This window comes from Oncorhynchus nerka, linkage group LG12, assembly GCF_034236695.1.
Source record: "Oncorhynchus nerka isolate Pitt River linkage group LG12, Oner_Uvic_2.0, whole genome shotgun sequence".
NCBI lineage: Eukaryota > Metazoa > Chordata > Actinopteri > Salmoniformes > Salmonidae > Oncorhynchus > Oncorhynchus nerka.
The window spans coordinates 55,367,866-55,384,464 of NC_088407.1; the positions used below are offsets into that span (position 1 = coordinate 55,367,866).

Below are 16,599 nucleotides of genomic sequence, written 5' to 3' on the forward strand. Positions count from 1 at the left end.
CAAGCAGCTCTTATTTATTTAGTAAATTTACTTACTAAGGAGGTCAGAAATGAATTATTTGGTGAGGATTTACCCCTAAGCGCTCTTCTCTCTCGCTTTCTCTCTTTCCATTTCTTTAATTTATTTTTCTTTTAAGCATGCTTTTCTCTAAGTGCTTATTTTCTACAAGCCGTGTTTCTGTAGCTCCAGGGACAGCTACCAAAGTCATTTGAAAAAATACTTTCTGTCTTCAGCCAACAGAGCCAGGAGAACACCTAGCTTCCTAATACTTACTCTCTGGTTCTGTTCTCCAATTCCCAACACCAGTGTTCACTCAAGAGACTTTACTCCTATTTCCAATCATTGATCCAAACCAAGTCACAAGTCGTGCAAAGGTATCATCTCAACTTAAAACCTCAACATAACCCGATTCAAACCCAAGTGCCTTTGATAGACGTACATTACTGACAGCAAGTTTACAGTCTTTAAGATACAAACATAATATTATTCTAAATGTCAGCCAATCAGACCAAGTATGGGTGTTTTGGTGATTTGATCATGAAAATGGGAAATCATGTATAATTCAAAGCACTTAAGGGAACATCTCTGAGGACTGGGGAAAGCACTAGCTAGCATCCCCATCACACTTATCTAGATGTAATCATAGATCCTCTCCAGCCACAGGATATCATAGTGGCCTTGCTCTGCTCGTTCGGCATTCTTTTCACTCTGCGTAATGAATCTGGAGTAGTCGAGCCCAGGGACAAGGTTCAGGCTGTTGGCCGCTTGTTTTCAGACAGACAACAAGAGGTTTAAATGTTTCACAATGCTGCTCTCCGATCAGAATCAGGACTATAAAAGAGTAAACACTAAACACAGTGATTCAGAGCCTTCAGCTCGCTCCAATTTCCCCTTAATCTTCCTCAGCTGTTCAGAGGACGAGAACAAAACAGAACAAGGATTGAGAAACAGAGATAAACAATAGGAGATGTGGGGGGGGAGGTCCACAATCCTCCTAAATCGGTCCCCCTGCCTTCCCTTCCTGTTTTCTCCATGGCAACACCATGCACGTGCAGCCGCAGAGCAGGGGGCTGTCAGCTCTCTGCCTCCTCAAAGTCAGCTGGAAGAGTCAGTAGAGCTGCCCTCTAACACACACACGCGCACACACACTCTCTCCTTCCCTCTATGTTTCCATCAGACAGCACTAATTGCATTCTCAGCCAGCCTCAGACCATATTTTTTTAGTATACCTTTATTTAATTAGGCAAGTCAGTTAATAACAAATTCTTATTTTCAATGACGGCCTAGGAACAGTGGGTTAACTGCCTTGTTCAGGGGCAGAATGACAGATTTTTACCTTGTCAGCTCGGGGATTCAATCTTGCAACCTTTCAGTTACTAGGCCAACGCTCTAACCACTAGGCTACTTGCCGACCATCTCCACATCTAGGGACAAACTGAGAGACACAAAGTATTTTCATACAGTGTCTTTCTATGGAGGGGGACCTAGTATTCACAGCATGTATGTAAGTACAGTTGAAGTCCAAAGTTTACATACAGATTAGCCAAGTACATTTAAATTCAGTTTTTCACAATTCCTGACATTAATACGAGTAAAAATTTCCTGTCTTAGGTCAGTTAAGACCAGCACTTTATTTTAAGAATGTGAAATGTCAGAATAATAGTAGAGAGAATGATTTATTTAAGCTTTTTATTTATCAAAATTCACCCAACTTATTGTGGGAAGCTTGTGGAAGTCTACCTGAAACGTTTGACCCAAGTTAAACAATTTAAAGGCAATGCTACCAAATACTAATTGAGTGTAAGTAAACGTCTGACCCACTGGATTTGTGAAATAATCTGTCTGTAAACAATTGTTGGAATAATTACTTGTGTCGTGCACAAAGTAGATGTCCGAACCGACTTGCCAAAACTATAGTTTGTTAACAAGAAATTTGTGGAGTGGTTGAAAAACGAGTTTTAATGACTCCAACCTAAGTGTATGTAAACTTCAGACTTCAACTGTGTGTATGCTATATTATGGACTAGGAGAGCAACTGGAAGAGACCATTTCTGAAGGCCTGGATGAGTGGGTGATGAGCAAGAAAGAGGACAGGGCTGAGGGAGGGAGGGAGGGAGGGGGTAACTGTGCTGAAAGAGGGGACAGGTGAGGATGACAGAAAAACTGTGCTGGAGTGGTTAAGAGAGTCAGTTAGGCAAAGACAATGCCTCCCACCCTCCCTCCCTCTCCTGCCAGCCTCTCTCACCGTGGGCCTATGTCTGGGTGTCTGGTAGAATGGCAGTGGAGATTGACAGGCTTTGTGATTTGCCCCAGCAGTATGCATCATGTTGTGCCACTTCTTATTGACAGTGAAGATGTCTGTTAATGGCTCCTTCAGCATTTACATAGTCTGTCTGCAGCGCTCTCCTGACCATTAATCACAGTGTCAACCAACGCAGACACAGACAGGATTCTCCAAATGCCAACCGGCCCCATGATGCATCACCATCGACCATGGTGGGCGCTCTCGCCACAGAGAAATGCATGTTAACCAATTCAACATGGAGTGGGATTCATTTGTCATTATTAACACGCTTGGGGATGATGCTGACTCTCTATTTCACTCTCAAAAGAAAGCCACGTAAGGGAACTCGTTTTTTGTTTGTTTGTGATATAACTTATGAGCGATGTCGAGATTCAACTGAAACTGGCAGGCCGTTGTCTATAGTTCTATTTAGAGTTCTGATATCCCACCATGAGATGAATGGAGCACTGTGGTGGTCATCAAAAAGTTATGGCTGGCCTCTGAACAAACTAAACATAATGAATCTCAAGAGGGTTGAAACCTCCAGATTTGCTCAAAACAACATATTGCTTGGGGGTTGAAAGGGAGTTTAAAAAGCCATGCAAATTTAGCAAGAGTTGGCAACAGAAAGCTAAATACAGGTTAGCAGTTATGCAACCAGTGAAATCCCTCATGAGCAATTTCAGCCAGTGATGCTATCTTTGGCCAGATTAGTTTAGGTGTCAGGTAGGTGCAATATCACCCATAATGAGCATCAAATGAGCACATTTTCAGGCTGAACAGTGACAGGTTAGGGTTAGTGGTTTGAAGACGGTGCTTGGTTGACCTACCCGTGTTGCTGAGAATGAGGGGTGTTGTAGTTGGGGTGTGGAGGCTGGAGAGGAGGAGGAGGAGGGGTGGGTGTGGTGGGGAGAGGGGGTAGGGGACTGGGTCCAGAAGAGGTGTGGAGGGCTGGGGACCTCACATAGGGAGGTCTACTGCAGAGGGAAACAAGAGTTTGAGGGAAAGTGCTAAACAAACTGCATTAATTCAACCCAAGGAACACTGCAGTCAGGTGTGGTCAGTGCCTTTCTACCCTGTGAAAATGAATAAACAAGGATATTATATATATATATTATCAATAATCATTTTGTCATCATGTTTTTTTCTCCATAATAAAATCTATTTCCCGAACTAGTTCTTACTAGCCACATCTGCAGTGATCTGGTACAGTACACAATGAGGCCAGGGGAAAGGCAGCCTCGCTGTGTGCCTTTCTCCAGCCCTTTAAACTCCAAACTCAATGCAAGGCATGACTTGCGCATGCGTGTTTCTACCATATACTGCCAGCTAACGGACCCCAAAAGGCAGACAGAGAGCTTCGCTGTCTTTCATGTGGCAATATGTCCCATTCACTATCGCACTCAAATACTTCAGGTGAATGCGTATTGGAGTGAACAAAGTAATGGGACAGGCAGGAGGAAAGGCGCCGGGCTCGCTCCTGCCTGTGGACGTCATACGTCATCAGCCGCCTTTTGGCTATTACGTTCATTTTACTACTATTTTTTTTATTTTTTTTATTTCACCTTTATTTAACCAGGTAGGCAAGTTGAGAACAAGTTCTCATTTACAATTGCGACCTGGCCAAGATAAAGCAAAGCAGTTTGACAGATACAACGACACAGAGTTACACATGGAGTAAAACAAACATACAGTCAATAATACAGTATAAACAAGTCTATATACAATGTGAGCAAATGAGGAGAGAAGGGAGGTAAAGGCAAAAAAGGCCATGGTGGCAAAGTAAATACAATATAGCAGGTAAAACACTGGAATGGTAGTTTTGCAATGGAAGAATGTGCAAAGTAGAAATAAAAATAATGGGGTGCAAAGGAGCAAAATAAATTCATTAATTAAATACAGTTGGGAACAAGGTAGTTGTTTGGGCTAAATTATAGGTGGGCTATGTACAGGTGCAGTAATCTGTAAGATGCTCTGACAGTTGGTGCTTAAAGCTAGTGAGGGAGATAAGTGTTTCCAGTTTCAGAGATTTTTGTAGTTCGTTCCAGTCATTGGCAGCAGAGAACTGGAAGGAGAGGCGGCCAAAGAAAGAATTGGTTTTGGGGGTGACTAGAGAGATATACCTGCTGGAGCGTGTGCTACAGGTGGGAGATGCTATGGTGACCAGCGAGCTGAGATAAGGGGGGACTTTACCTAGCAGGGTCTTGTAGATGACATGGAGCCAGTGGGTTTGGTGACGAGTATGAAGCGAGGGCCAGCCAACGAGAGCGTACAGGTCGCAATGGTGGGTAGTATATGGGGCTTTGGTGACAAAACGGATTGCACTGTGATAGACTGCATCCAATTTGTTGAGTAGGTTATTGGAGGCTATTTTGTAAATGACATCGCCAAAGTTGAGGATTGGTAGGATGGTCAGTTTTACAAGGGTAAGTTTGGCAGCATGAGTGAAGGATGCTTTGTTGCGAAATAGGAAGCCAATTCTAGATTTAACTTTGGATTGGAGATGTTTGATATGGGTCTGGAAGGAGAGTTTACAGTCTAACCAGACACCTAAGTATTTGTAGTTGTCCACGTATTCTAAGTCAGAGCCGTCCAGAGTAGTGATGTTGGACAGGCGGGTAGGTGCAGGTAGCGATCGGTTGAAGAGCATGCATTTAGTTTTACTTGTATTTAAGAGCAATTGGAGGCCACGGAAGGAGAGTTGTATGGCATTGAAGCTTGCCTGGAGGGTTGTTAACATTTACATTTACATTTAAGTCATTTAGCAGACGCTCTTATCCAGAGCGACTTACACAGTGTCCAAAGAAGGGCCGGAAGTATACAGAATGGTGTCGTCTGCGTAGAGGTGGATCAGAGACTCACCAGCAGCAAGAGCGACCTCATTGATGTACTTATTTAAAGTAAGCTGATCAGAATGGCTAACATATTGCATCGGAAACAGTTTTTAAAGTTGATTTTCTAGCTTAACCGGGGGTGATAAGGAATGGAAGACCAACACCTGAGCTTAGGAACCGACATCAAAGGAAGGGACAGAAAATAACCTGATCATTTCAATCTGATTGTTATCAACGGAAAGACTGGCTCTGTGGCTGCGCTGCTAGCAGCCAACTCTACTGCTTCCTGCCTGCTGTTCTCCACCAGCGACAGCGTGCGGACAAGAGACAGCTACTGCCTAAAGCACTCAACAAGCATGTGAAATCGGTGTCTCACATCCAAAGCCAGATAGCTCTTAAGACATTTGGCAGCTCACGGATAGATCTGGCATTGAATGAACAACGGAGATTGAGCATCAGCATGCACAAGGCCAAGGTAAAAGAGAACCGTGAGATTTTGAAAGCCCTAGCTAATTCATGCTACACATTCTACCTATTGTAGGGATTTTCAATTACACTGACGTGCACTTCCGTGTTCTGCAGAACAAAGTGATGGATATGAGTTTCTGCAGAGACAAGACTTTGATAGTTTCTATGAGTGATTCGAGCAGAAACGCAATGAACTGGGCCTGGCAGAAAGCGAAACTCGTAGTAAACGGGGTGAATTTACTACAACATACTGGACAATAACAATGTTCAGATGAGAGCCAGGTTTGAGCACTTTGGTGAACTTAATTTCCTTGGCTTAGTGACCTGGAATAAAATCTAAACAATGTCACAAAAGTTTGACACCAGCAAACGAGAACCTGTTCAAATATGCCAAGTATTCGTTAGACTTTTTTTTATTTTATTTTATTTTACCTTTATTTAACTAGGCAAGTCAGTTAAAAACAAATTCTTATTTTCAATGACGGCCTAGGAACAGTGGGTTAACTGCCTGTTCAGGGGCAGAACAACAGATTTGTACCTTGTCAGCTCGGGGGTTTGAACTCGCAACCTTCCGGTTAATAGTCCAAAGCTCTAACCACTAGGCTACCCTGCCGCCACTTAAGGATGATCTTGTTGGATTGTACAGTTCACAAATGGTACGAGACAAATCCAAGAGGTGACAAAGTTAATGCAGCTGGTCCTCACTATACCAGCCACAACAGCATCTGGTCAAAAAGGACGACTTTCATCCCTTGCCATCATCTCCATCGCGTCGAGACCGAGATACTTATTATTATTTATTTTTTGTCACTTTTTATTGGTATTTCCTTTCACAGTTACAGTAAACAATGTTTGAAATATATTACATTAAACTTGTTGTTTTATACATTCAATATACCATAGGAACGTGCTTCTTGAATGAGGTAGAAATGTATACGCCCATATGAAAATATAAAATACTTAAGTAATACTTTCAAAACAAAACATACATTAGAAACAAAAAAGTGCACAAAAAAAAATAAAACATGGCTAGTCTTCAAAACGAAAAGAAGAATTATAATAATAACACAGGCTAATATTAAACACTCACAAAGGTAGATCAATTAAATACAACGCTTAGGTAGGCAGTTTACTGTAGAGTAGAGGGAAATTGCAGTGTCTCTACATAGGTAAAGAAAGGTTGCCACATTCGGTAGAATTGGCAGAAAAACCCCCGTAGGGGTATATTTTATCTTCTCCGATTGATTAAAGTGTAAGACATCTTTAATCCACACATGAGAGGGAGGAGATGGCAACTTCCACAGAAGTCAAATCAACCTACTTGCCAACAAACTCACAAAGGCTACAAAGTCAGATGTGTATTTTGGTAGTGTTATAGTATTTTTTCATATATTTTTTATTTATTTCACCTTTATTTAACCAGGTAGACCAGTTGAGAACAAGTTCTCATTTACAACTGAGACCTGGCCAAGATAAAGCAAAGCAGTACGACAAAAACAACAACACAGAGTTACACATGGGATAAACAAACGTACAGTCAATAACACAATAGAAAAATCTATATACAGTGTGTGCAAATGTAGTACGATTAGAGAGATAAGGCAACAAATAGGCCATAGTGGCGAAATAATAACAATTTAGCATTTACACTGGAGTGATAGATGTGCAGATGATGATGTGCAAGTAGGGATACTGGAGTGCAAAAGAGCAAAAAAAAATAACAATATGGGGATGAGGTAGTTGGGTGGGCTATTTACAGATGGGCTGTGTACAGGTACAGTGATCGGTAAGCTGCTCTGACAGATGATGCTTAAAGTTAGTGAGGGAGATATAAGACTCCAGCTTCAGTGATTTTTGCAAATCGTTCCAGTCATTGATGGTCAAAATTGTTTGAGATGTGGTTTGAATTTGGCACCCTCTATTTTCACTGGTAGTTGTCATATCGATCCCGGTATCGGGATTGCAGCCATAACAGGTTAAAGCTTGGTCGCAAAGGGGTCTTCCAAATGGACAATGACCCCAAACATACGTCCAAAGTTGTAGCAAAATGGCTTAAGGACAACAAAGTCAAGGCATTGGAGTGGCCATCACAAAGCCCTGACCTCAATCCTACAGAAAATGTGTGGGCAGAACTGAAAAAGCGTGTGTGAGCAAGGAGGCCTACAAACCTGACTCAGTTACACCAGCTCTGTCAGGAGGAATGGGCCAAAATTCACCCAGCTGATTGTGGGAAGCTTGTGGAAGGCTACCTGAAATGTTTGACCCAAGTTAAACAATTTAAAGGCAATGCTACCAATTACTAATTGAGTGTATGTAAACTTCCGACTTCAATTTCTGACTTCAACTTCCGACTTCCCAGTAAACATTTCCTTGGCCCAGGCTACTGTTGATTGCGAAGATGGAGGCCTTTTTAATTGAAGTAAAACAAAAGTTAGAGTATGCATATGGTGAAAAGCCTACAAGGCAGGGCTCCAGACTGCGAGCATTTAGTCACATTTGGCAACCCTTTGACTTGGCTGTACAGGAAAAACATGTATTGGTTGCATCGGTGCGGGCTGCACATTCATTCACCTAATTAAAAACGTGCTATTTTTTCGAAGGCTAAAACCATGATTTGGCCGAACAGTAAAGTACGTTATCTTCATGAATCCTGTAATAAAAGTGTCTGCTTGCCTGCCCCTGTGCCTGTTAGGCTGGGGCCTGCTGCTGTGTCCAGCGAGCTACTCTTTCTTTCCCGGTGGAAAAAATGCTCAGGGAGAAAGAAAAGTGTTCTGATTGTATAACATTTTAAAATCCAATTGCTGGGAAAACACAGCTCTCCTGTTGTCACGGATGAGGATAGGATGTTCTCATCTTTCTGTAGGTATACTTTTTATTGCTCAACTCTCAATTATGAGCTCAATAGCAACTACAAAGATATTTGATATGGCTTTGAGATACGAAACGCGAAATGCGCATTGGCCATTGTGATTGCATATGGATCGAAGGGGGGCAGAGTGGACAGTAAACAGCATACCTCGATGACCTGAAAAATGGCCAAGTCTACCTTGTTCCCTGCTTGTCTGAATTGCTTGGAAGTAACAAACACAATTCCTCCAACACCTATCGGGAACTTCTAAGCTACACTACATAACCAAAAGTATGTGGACTGGACACCTGCTCGTCGAGCATCTCATTTCAAAATCATGGGTATTAACATGGAGTTGATCCCCCCTTTGCTGCTATAACAGCCTCCACTATCTTGGGAATGCTTTCCACTAGATGATGGAACATTGCTGAGGGGACGTGCTTCCATTCAGCCACAAGAGCATTAGTGAGGTCGGGCACTGATGTTGGGCGGTTAGGCCTGGCTCGCAGTCAGCGTTCCAATTCATCCCAAAGGTGTTCGACGGGGTTAAGGTCAGGGCTCTGTGCAGACCAGTCAAGTTCTTCCACACCGATCTCGACAAACCATTTCTGAATGGACATCACTTTGTGCACAGGGGCACTGTAATGCTGAAAGAGGAAAGGGCCTTTCCCAAACTGTTGCCACAAAGTTGGAAGCACAGACTCATCTAGAATGCCATTGTCTGCTGTAGCATTAAGATTTCCCTTTACTGGAACTAAGGGGCCTAGCCCGAATCACAAAAAACAGCCCCAGACCATTATTACTCATCCACCAAACTTTACAGTTGGAACTATGCATTTGGGCAGGTAGCGTTCTCCTGGCATCTGCCAATTCCAGATTTGTTCGTCGGACTTCCAGATGGTGAAGTGTGATTCATCACTCCAGAGAACGCGTTTCCACTGCTTCAGACTATTCTCAATTGAATCGTGTCTTGACTAATATGTCAAATTAGTTTCAATTTAGAATGGCACATTACCAAATGGGCAGGAACAGGGGCAGGGGAAAAAAGACATCCGTATGAATAGCCAATAGAGGCCGCTTTCCCGCCGGTTCCTTTCTTCAATCAAGCCTGGTAGGCTACTCCGGGTTTTTCACTCCAGGCATCAACCACTGTTTGAGGAGCATGCCTGACTCTCGCTCTGCGATAGGTGATATTCCGTCCAAACTCTGTATGCCATGGGCTCTCTAACCCTGTTCCTGCAGCTACCCAGTGCTTAATTTTGGAAACCAAGTAACATGTTTTCACAAGGAAACATATTAAACTGTTGACAGCCCCTCTCTGCGCGCTCGAGAAAGGAATGAAGGAGAAAGAGGAGGAGATGAAGACACACAGTGGTGAGATTTTGTAACTAAAGGTAATGAGTCAGCCTATTAATTATGAAAATATATAAAAATGCCCTTTTACTAGGCTATTCAAAATAAAATAAAAATTCACTATGATTGTAGGCTAACCATAAGCCACCCTGCACAATCAATGGACCAATAGCATTGCCTAGGCCTATATATTCTCGCCTGGACTTATTAGTAGAAAGATTGGAGCGTAGCATAAGGTAAACACTCCACCCAGTATGCATAACAATACAGTACACACTCAAAGACTATTACTAGAATTTGTTTAATTTTGGAGTATAGGCTAGAGTCTAGCCGCTAGACCAATTGTGTACTAAAGACATAAGAACTTTTCTTAAAATTGATCACCACAGTGAGGTGAGTTTTAAAAGTAAGATAGGCCTACTGTTTTGATGAGAAGTGTTTGATGTGATTTTAGATTTCATTTGTAATTCCACAGAGTGGTCAGAAGAACAATAGATTCCTGAATATCAGACCATCAGAACCTGATGGAGGAACAATAGAGCCCTGAGTACCAGACCATCAGAACCTGATGGAGGAACAATAGAGCCCTGAGTACCAGACCATCAGAACCTGATGGAAGAAACAACAGAGCCCTGAGTACCAGACCATCAGAACCTGAAGGAGGAACAACAGAGCCCTGAATACCAGACCATCAGAACCTGATGGAAGAACAACAGAGCCCTGAGTACCAGACCATCAGAACCTGAAGGAGGAACAACAGAGCCCTGAATACCAGACCATCAGAACCTGATGGAGGAACAACAGAGCCCTGAGTGGAAGGCCATTAAGGACCTGATGGAAGGACAATAGAGTCCTGAGTAGCAGGTCATTAGGACCTGATGGAGGGACAATAGAGCCCTGAGTAGCAGGCCATTAGGACCTGATGGAGGGACAATAGAGCCCTGAGTAGCAGGCCATTAGGACCTTATGGATGGACAGTAGAGCCCTGAGTAGCAGGCCATTAGGACCTGATGGAGGGACAATAGAGCCCTGTGATTTTTTAAATCAGTTTAATAACATGCTTAGGGGATGTGATTTTGGGATAGAGGGCATCTTAATGGGAGATTTTAACATTAATTATGAAAATCCTCAAACGGATCACTAATACCTTTGACCTTACACAGCTATGACTTTTTCTTCTAAAACACAGATTAATCTGGTGTTCAGTAATAAACCAGCGAGAGTGACAATCATTCAATATTGTTACTGGGTTGTCTGACCATAATCTGACACTCATAGCCAGAAAGCGTTCTAAGAACAGGTTTAACTTCTCTACTGAACAGGTTTAACCTCTCTACTGAACAGGTTTAACCTCTCTACTGAACAGGTTTAACTTCTCTACTGAACAGGTTTAACTTCTCTACTGAACAGGTTTAACTTCTCTACTGAACAGGTTTAACTTCTCTACTGAACAGGTTTAACTTCTCTACTGAACAGGTTTAACTTCTCTACTGAACAGGTTTAACCTCTCTACTGAACAGGTTTAACTTCTCTGAACAGGTTTAACTTCTCTACTGAACAGGTTTAACTTCTCTACTGAACAGGTTTAACTTCTCTACTGAACAGGTTTAACCTCTCTACTGAACAGGTTTAACTTCTCTACTGAACAGGTTTAACTTCTCTACTGAACAGGTTTAACTTCTCTACTGAACAGGTTTAACCTCTCTACTGTTAGGAAACCGGATCAGCTCAGGATACCTAAGGCTGAATTAAACGATTTGAATACGCAATTAAGGAAATTAACTGGAATGGTCTTCTGTCCTATACAAATGTGGAAGCTGACAGTCAGATGTTTCTATCCACAATCCAGACTACAATAAATGCCTTCCTAAAGAAAACCAAATCCAAACCTGGCGAAAAGAGCATTCTTCCTTGGCTAAATAGAGAAATCTGGAAACTGATGAAAGAACGAGACCATGACCTAAAAATAGCGCGGAAGTCCAAATTAGAGCATGACAGACTATAGGTTTTTACCATGTTGAGAAATAATGTGATGAAAGAAATCAGACAGGCCAAGGCCAACTTTGTTATCAACATAATTGGTGAAGCTAAGGGAAATTCAGACCATAGTAACACTGCAGAAAGACTACAAATCAATGTGAATGGCAGTTTAACACAGGATGCAGGCAAAATAGCAACAGCGTTCAACTCCTACTTTGTTGACTCTGTCAAGGTACTGACACAGAACCCCTCCACTGGTTTCTTGGTCAGTGACAGTGTATGACACTCAACATGTCTTCACCATAAGGGAGGTTTCTGAGTCAGAGGTGAACAAGGTGATTAGCTCACTAAAGAACTATAAAGTCAAAGATGTGTTTGGGCTGGACTCTACCTTTAACAACTACAAAGAGTCACTCACTGGCCCCATTACTAAGGTCACCAATACATCTATTGGTCAGAGGGTGTTTCCAAGGGTCTGGAAGTCGGCCATAATAACACCCATCTTTAAATCAGGTGACCCTGCTGACGTGAATAACTACAGGCCCATTAGTATAATACCTGTTGTGTCGAAGGTTACTGAAAAGTGTGTAGGAGAGTAAACGATGGTCCACCTCAGCAACAGCCCCTTCACAACCCACGCAGTTTGGCTTCAGAGCAAACCACTCCACAGAAACGGACAAAGGGGATGTTGTTGGGGCAGTGTTCATAGACCTAAGGAAAGACTTTGATACTGTTGACCATGAGGGTCTCATCACTAAAACTGTCCAAGTTCAACTTTTCCCCGGATGCCGTGAGATGGATGAAATCATACCTCGGAGGCAGAACTCAGTATGTCAGAGTGAGCAATGACGCTACTGAGGCAGCTATATATGTATCAGAGGACAAGCTCCAGGTGGTATCCAATTTTAAGTACCTTGGCATCATATTTTATTCCAACCTCTCTTTTAAAAAGCAGGTTAAAAAGGCAACTCAAATAACCAAATTCAACCTAGCTAATTTCCGATACATATGAAATTGTTTGACTATAAAGGCAGCAAAGCTGTAATTCAATGCTATGATACTCCCTCACTTAACATACTGCTTGACTAGTTGGTACCAAGCTTGCCGTACAAAATTAAAACCAATTCACTCTGTCTACTGTACAAACAGGCTCTCAAAGTGCTTGATAGAAAGCCCAATAAACATCATCACTGTTACATCCTCAGAAAGCATGAGCTCATTGTCTTGTCCTGCACTGTTGGTTAAGGGCTTGTAAGTAAGCATTTCACGGTAAGGTCTGCACATGTTGTATTCAGCGCATGTGACAAATAAAGTTTGATTTGATTTGTCTTCAGGATCCTAAATGGCCTAACTCCGCCCACCTAGTACTTTTGTTAAACAGAAAAGCCAAACCCACGGCAACAGATCCAGGTCTGCCGTGAGAGGTGACTGTACCCTCAAGGAAAAGCACTTTCAGATAATCTGCTTTCTCTGTGAGAGCTTCCCATGTCTGGAACACACTGCCACCAGACACGCGTAACTGCACCACCTATCACACCTTCACACAAAAAAAACATAAAGACATGGCTAAAGGCCAATCAAACTTGTGAACATAATCCCTAGCTGTGTATTGCCGCTTTCCATGTTATCTGTTGTACTGTATGTACGTATCTTGTGAGGTGTGTAAACACTGTCTGTTGCTTTTATGTATTTAGTTTTGTTGTTTTGTTGTGCTATTGTCTGTCTGCCTGCTACGTGTGCTTGTCCTATGTTGTCTGTATTGTTATTGTACTAGTTTTTAATAACCTGCCCAGGGACTGCGGTTTGCACTTTTACTGAAACATTGATGAATGTGCACTGTACCTGTAGAATTAACCTCAATAAAGTGTAAGTAAAGTATTGGACGGTAGGCTTTTTGATATTTTTTTTTACATGAAATGTACATGACTACTATGAGTGGGTATTATCTTTAGAGTTCGTGATCTAGCTAATGTGTTTTGAGTTTCCACTTCCTCAGGTGGTGAATTAGCCCCAAATATATCAGCCTTTTACCTTAGAGCACATAAAGATGCAGTCAAATGAATCTCTATTTCTTTTTTTTTTTAAATAAAAATTTGGCCCTATTTGAACAGTAAAATTTCAAAACAATATTGTAAGTGTCTATCAAAAATGCATGATAATCTCTAGATTAGGTTGCACATTATAAATGTGTAATCACATCACAAGATGACGAAACAACACATTTCTTCAATTCCATCTCAGTAGTCTATAACACTTTTAATAAAGCACTGTACATGACTTTAGAAGATGATAGGCCCTGTAAATAAATTGGTGCGACCAAATCATGGGCTGGTGCCACTAACTGAAAAGGAAAATGTTCGTCTAGAGCCCTGCTACAAGGGGAATGTCCCCCATATGGAGAAAGATGAGAAGAATGTTGGCACGGCCAAATGCAGGCTACGGTGCAACTCGCTATTCCGGTAGGATGCACTTTTTCCCCCCTTTGTTTCTTTTCTCGTATTTTATAATCATTTGTTTTTTTATCATTGTTATTATTGTAGGCCTATTAATGCATCCAAATGAGTTCTTTAATATGAAACGTGTTTTGTTTCATTCTCTTTATCCAACATGCTATTGTGCCTACCCATAACCACAGCCACACTCTATCTAGATGGACCTGGTTATTACCAAGGGCTTTCTATTGACATATCCTCCATTGTTGACGTTGCTTTATCTGATCACCATTATCTGGTCCATTATGCTATTCTGAGAGAGCAACTTGGCATATATAACAAGGCAATTAGAAATGCCAGACGGGCACATTTTTCTAACTTGATCACTAATAATCAGAATAATTAGAGAGTGCTCTTCTCCACCATCGGTGGCCTGACAAATCCTACTCCCGCAAACCTATGTGAACTTTCCTCCACATCTAAATGTGATGGATGAGTTTGCGGCATATTTCAGAGATAAGATAACCAACATTAGGCTGAGTATTAGTCAGCCTAACACGCAAAGGCAATCTGGATGTATTTTCCCTGGTTGACACAGACGTGCTCAGGAAAGTGATATCACAAGCCTTCTACCTGCCTTCTCGATCCTATCCCCACCACCTTCTTCAAAACAGTTTTTAATTGCATATCTGAAGAAGTGAAGGCTATTGTTAATCACTGCCTGTTCACAGGCACTTTCCCCACTGCACTAAAAACTGTTATGGCGAAACCCCTTCTGAAAAGTAATCTATATTCTTCAGCTCCTAGCAATTTTCTGCCAATCTCCAACCTTCCATTCTTAAGCAAAATTCTGGAGAAATTGGTTTTCAAATAGCTAAATGTTTTTTTAAGTGCCAACTGTATTTAAAAAAAATTCCATTCTGGTTTTCATGCCCACCACAGCACAGAGACAGCCTTAGTTGAAGTGGTAAATGATCTTAGAGCGAACACAGATGCCAAACAGCTTTCTGTTCATGTACTCTTGGGTTTAAGTGTTGCATTCGACACTGTTGACCATGATGTCGTTCTGGACAGACTGAAGAGGTGGGTTGGCCTCTCCGGTCCAGTTCTAAATTGGTTTCGGACCTATTTAACCGGTCAAGAGTTGTCGTCACCATTGGTGAACATAACTCAGAGAAAATAGATATCACAAGTGGCGTTCCACAAGGTTTCAAATTTGGGTCCGGTACCGTTCAGTTTATACAGTATATGTTACCCCTTGGCAGCGTTATCAGAAAGTACAACATTGATTTTCACTGCTACGCAGATGATACACAACTTTACATTTCTGTGTCACCAGAGGATTTTAGCTCCAGAGATAAATTATTAGATTGTATAAGTAATTTAAATAGTTGGATGGCTCACAACTTCCTCCAGCTAAATCAAGACAAGACCAAGGTACTTTTTGGAGCCAAAGCACAGTGAGAGAATCTGGCTGCACATTTGAATTCACATAAAGATAAAATACCATGTACAAAAAACCTAGGTGTCATTTTAGATTCTGAACTTAATTTTGAATCACACAGTAGGAATGTGACCAAAATAGCTTTTTACTACTTGAGGAACATTGCCAAGGTGCGGCCGTTTCTCAGGCTGATACAGAGAGACTCATACATGCTTTTATTACAAGAAGGCTTGACTACTGTAATGCTCTCCTGTCTGGTCTACCCAAAAAAGCCATTGGTCAACTGCAAAATACACAGAATTCTTCAGCATAGGTACTGACCAAGACCAGACGGAGAGCACATATTACACTGGTTTAAAGTCTGCATTGGCTGTCTGTGAGTTTTAGAATACATTTTAAGATTCTTCTATTGGTTTTTAAATCAAGCCACGATTTTGAACCCCAATACATGTCAGACATGCTTTTAAGTTATGTACCCAGTAGGTCCCTCAGGTCCTCTGGCACTGGCCTTTTAACTATCCCAAAGCCTAGAACCAAGAGGCATGGAGAGACAGCCTTTAGTTACTATGCTCCCAGCCTCTGGAATAGCCTGCCAGAGAACCTGAGGGAGGCCGAAACTCATTTCAATTAATGATATTCTGTACATAAATAGGGATACACATTCACAAGGCCACTTCAGCAGAAGCATTGGTGATTGGCCTCCGCCTGTCTGCATTGCTACAGAAGGCGAAGCCCCAAGCTGCTCAGTATGACCACTTCTGTTCCTCCTACCATTTTAAAGACTGGTCCATGTTTACAAATACTCCCAAGACAGGGTTCAGCCAGAGTTTACTGCCCACACACAATCCCACCCCTTCCTCCTCACATATCTGCCCTGCTCTGGGAAGCACTCACACATTAAACAGTCAAGCACACTAGCTAAATAACACCCATCTACCCATTCCCCATTCCATTTA

The 16,599-nt window shown here is 41.9% G+C and overlaps 1 pseudogene; it reads right to left on the reverse strand.

Moving 5' to 3' along the window:
- Positions 1-16,599, reverse strand: part of LOC115138792 (AT-rich interactive domain-containing protein 1B-like) — a 229,549-nt pseudogene that overhangs the window by 27,438 nt on the left and 185,512 nt on the right.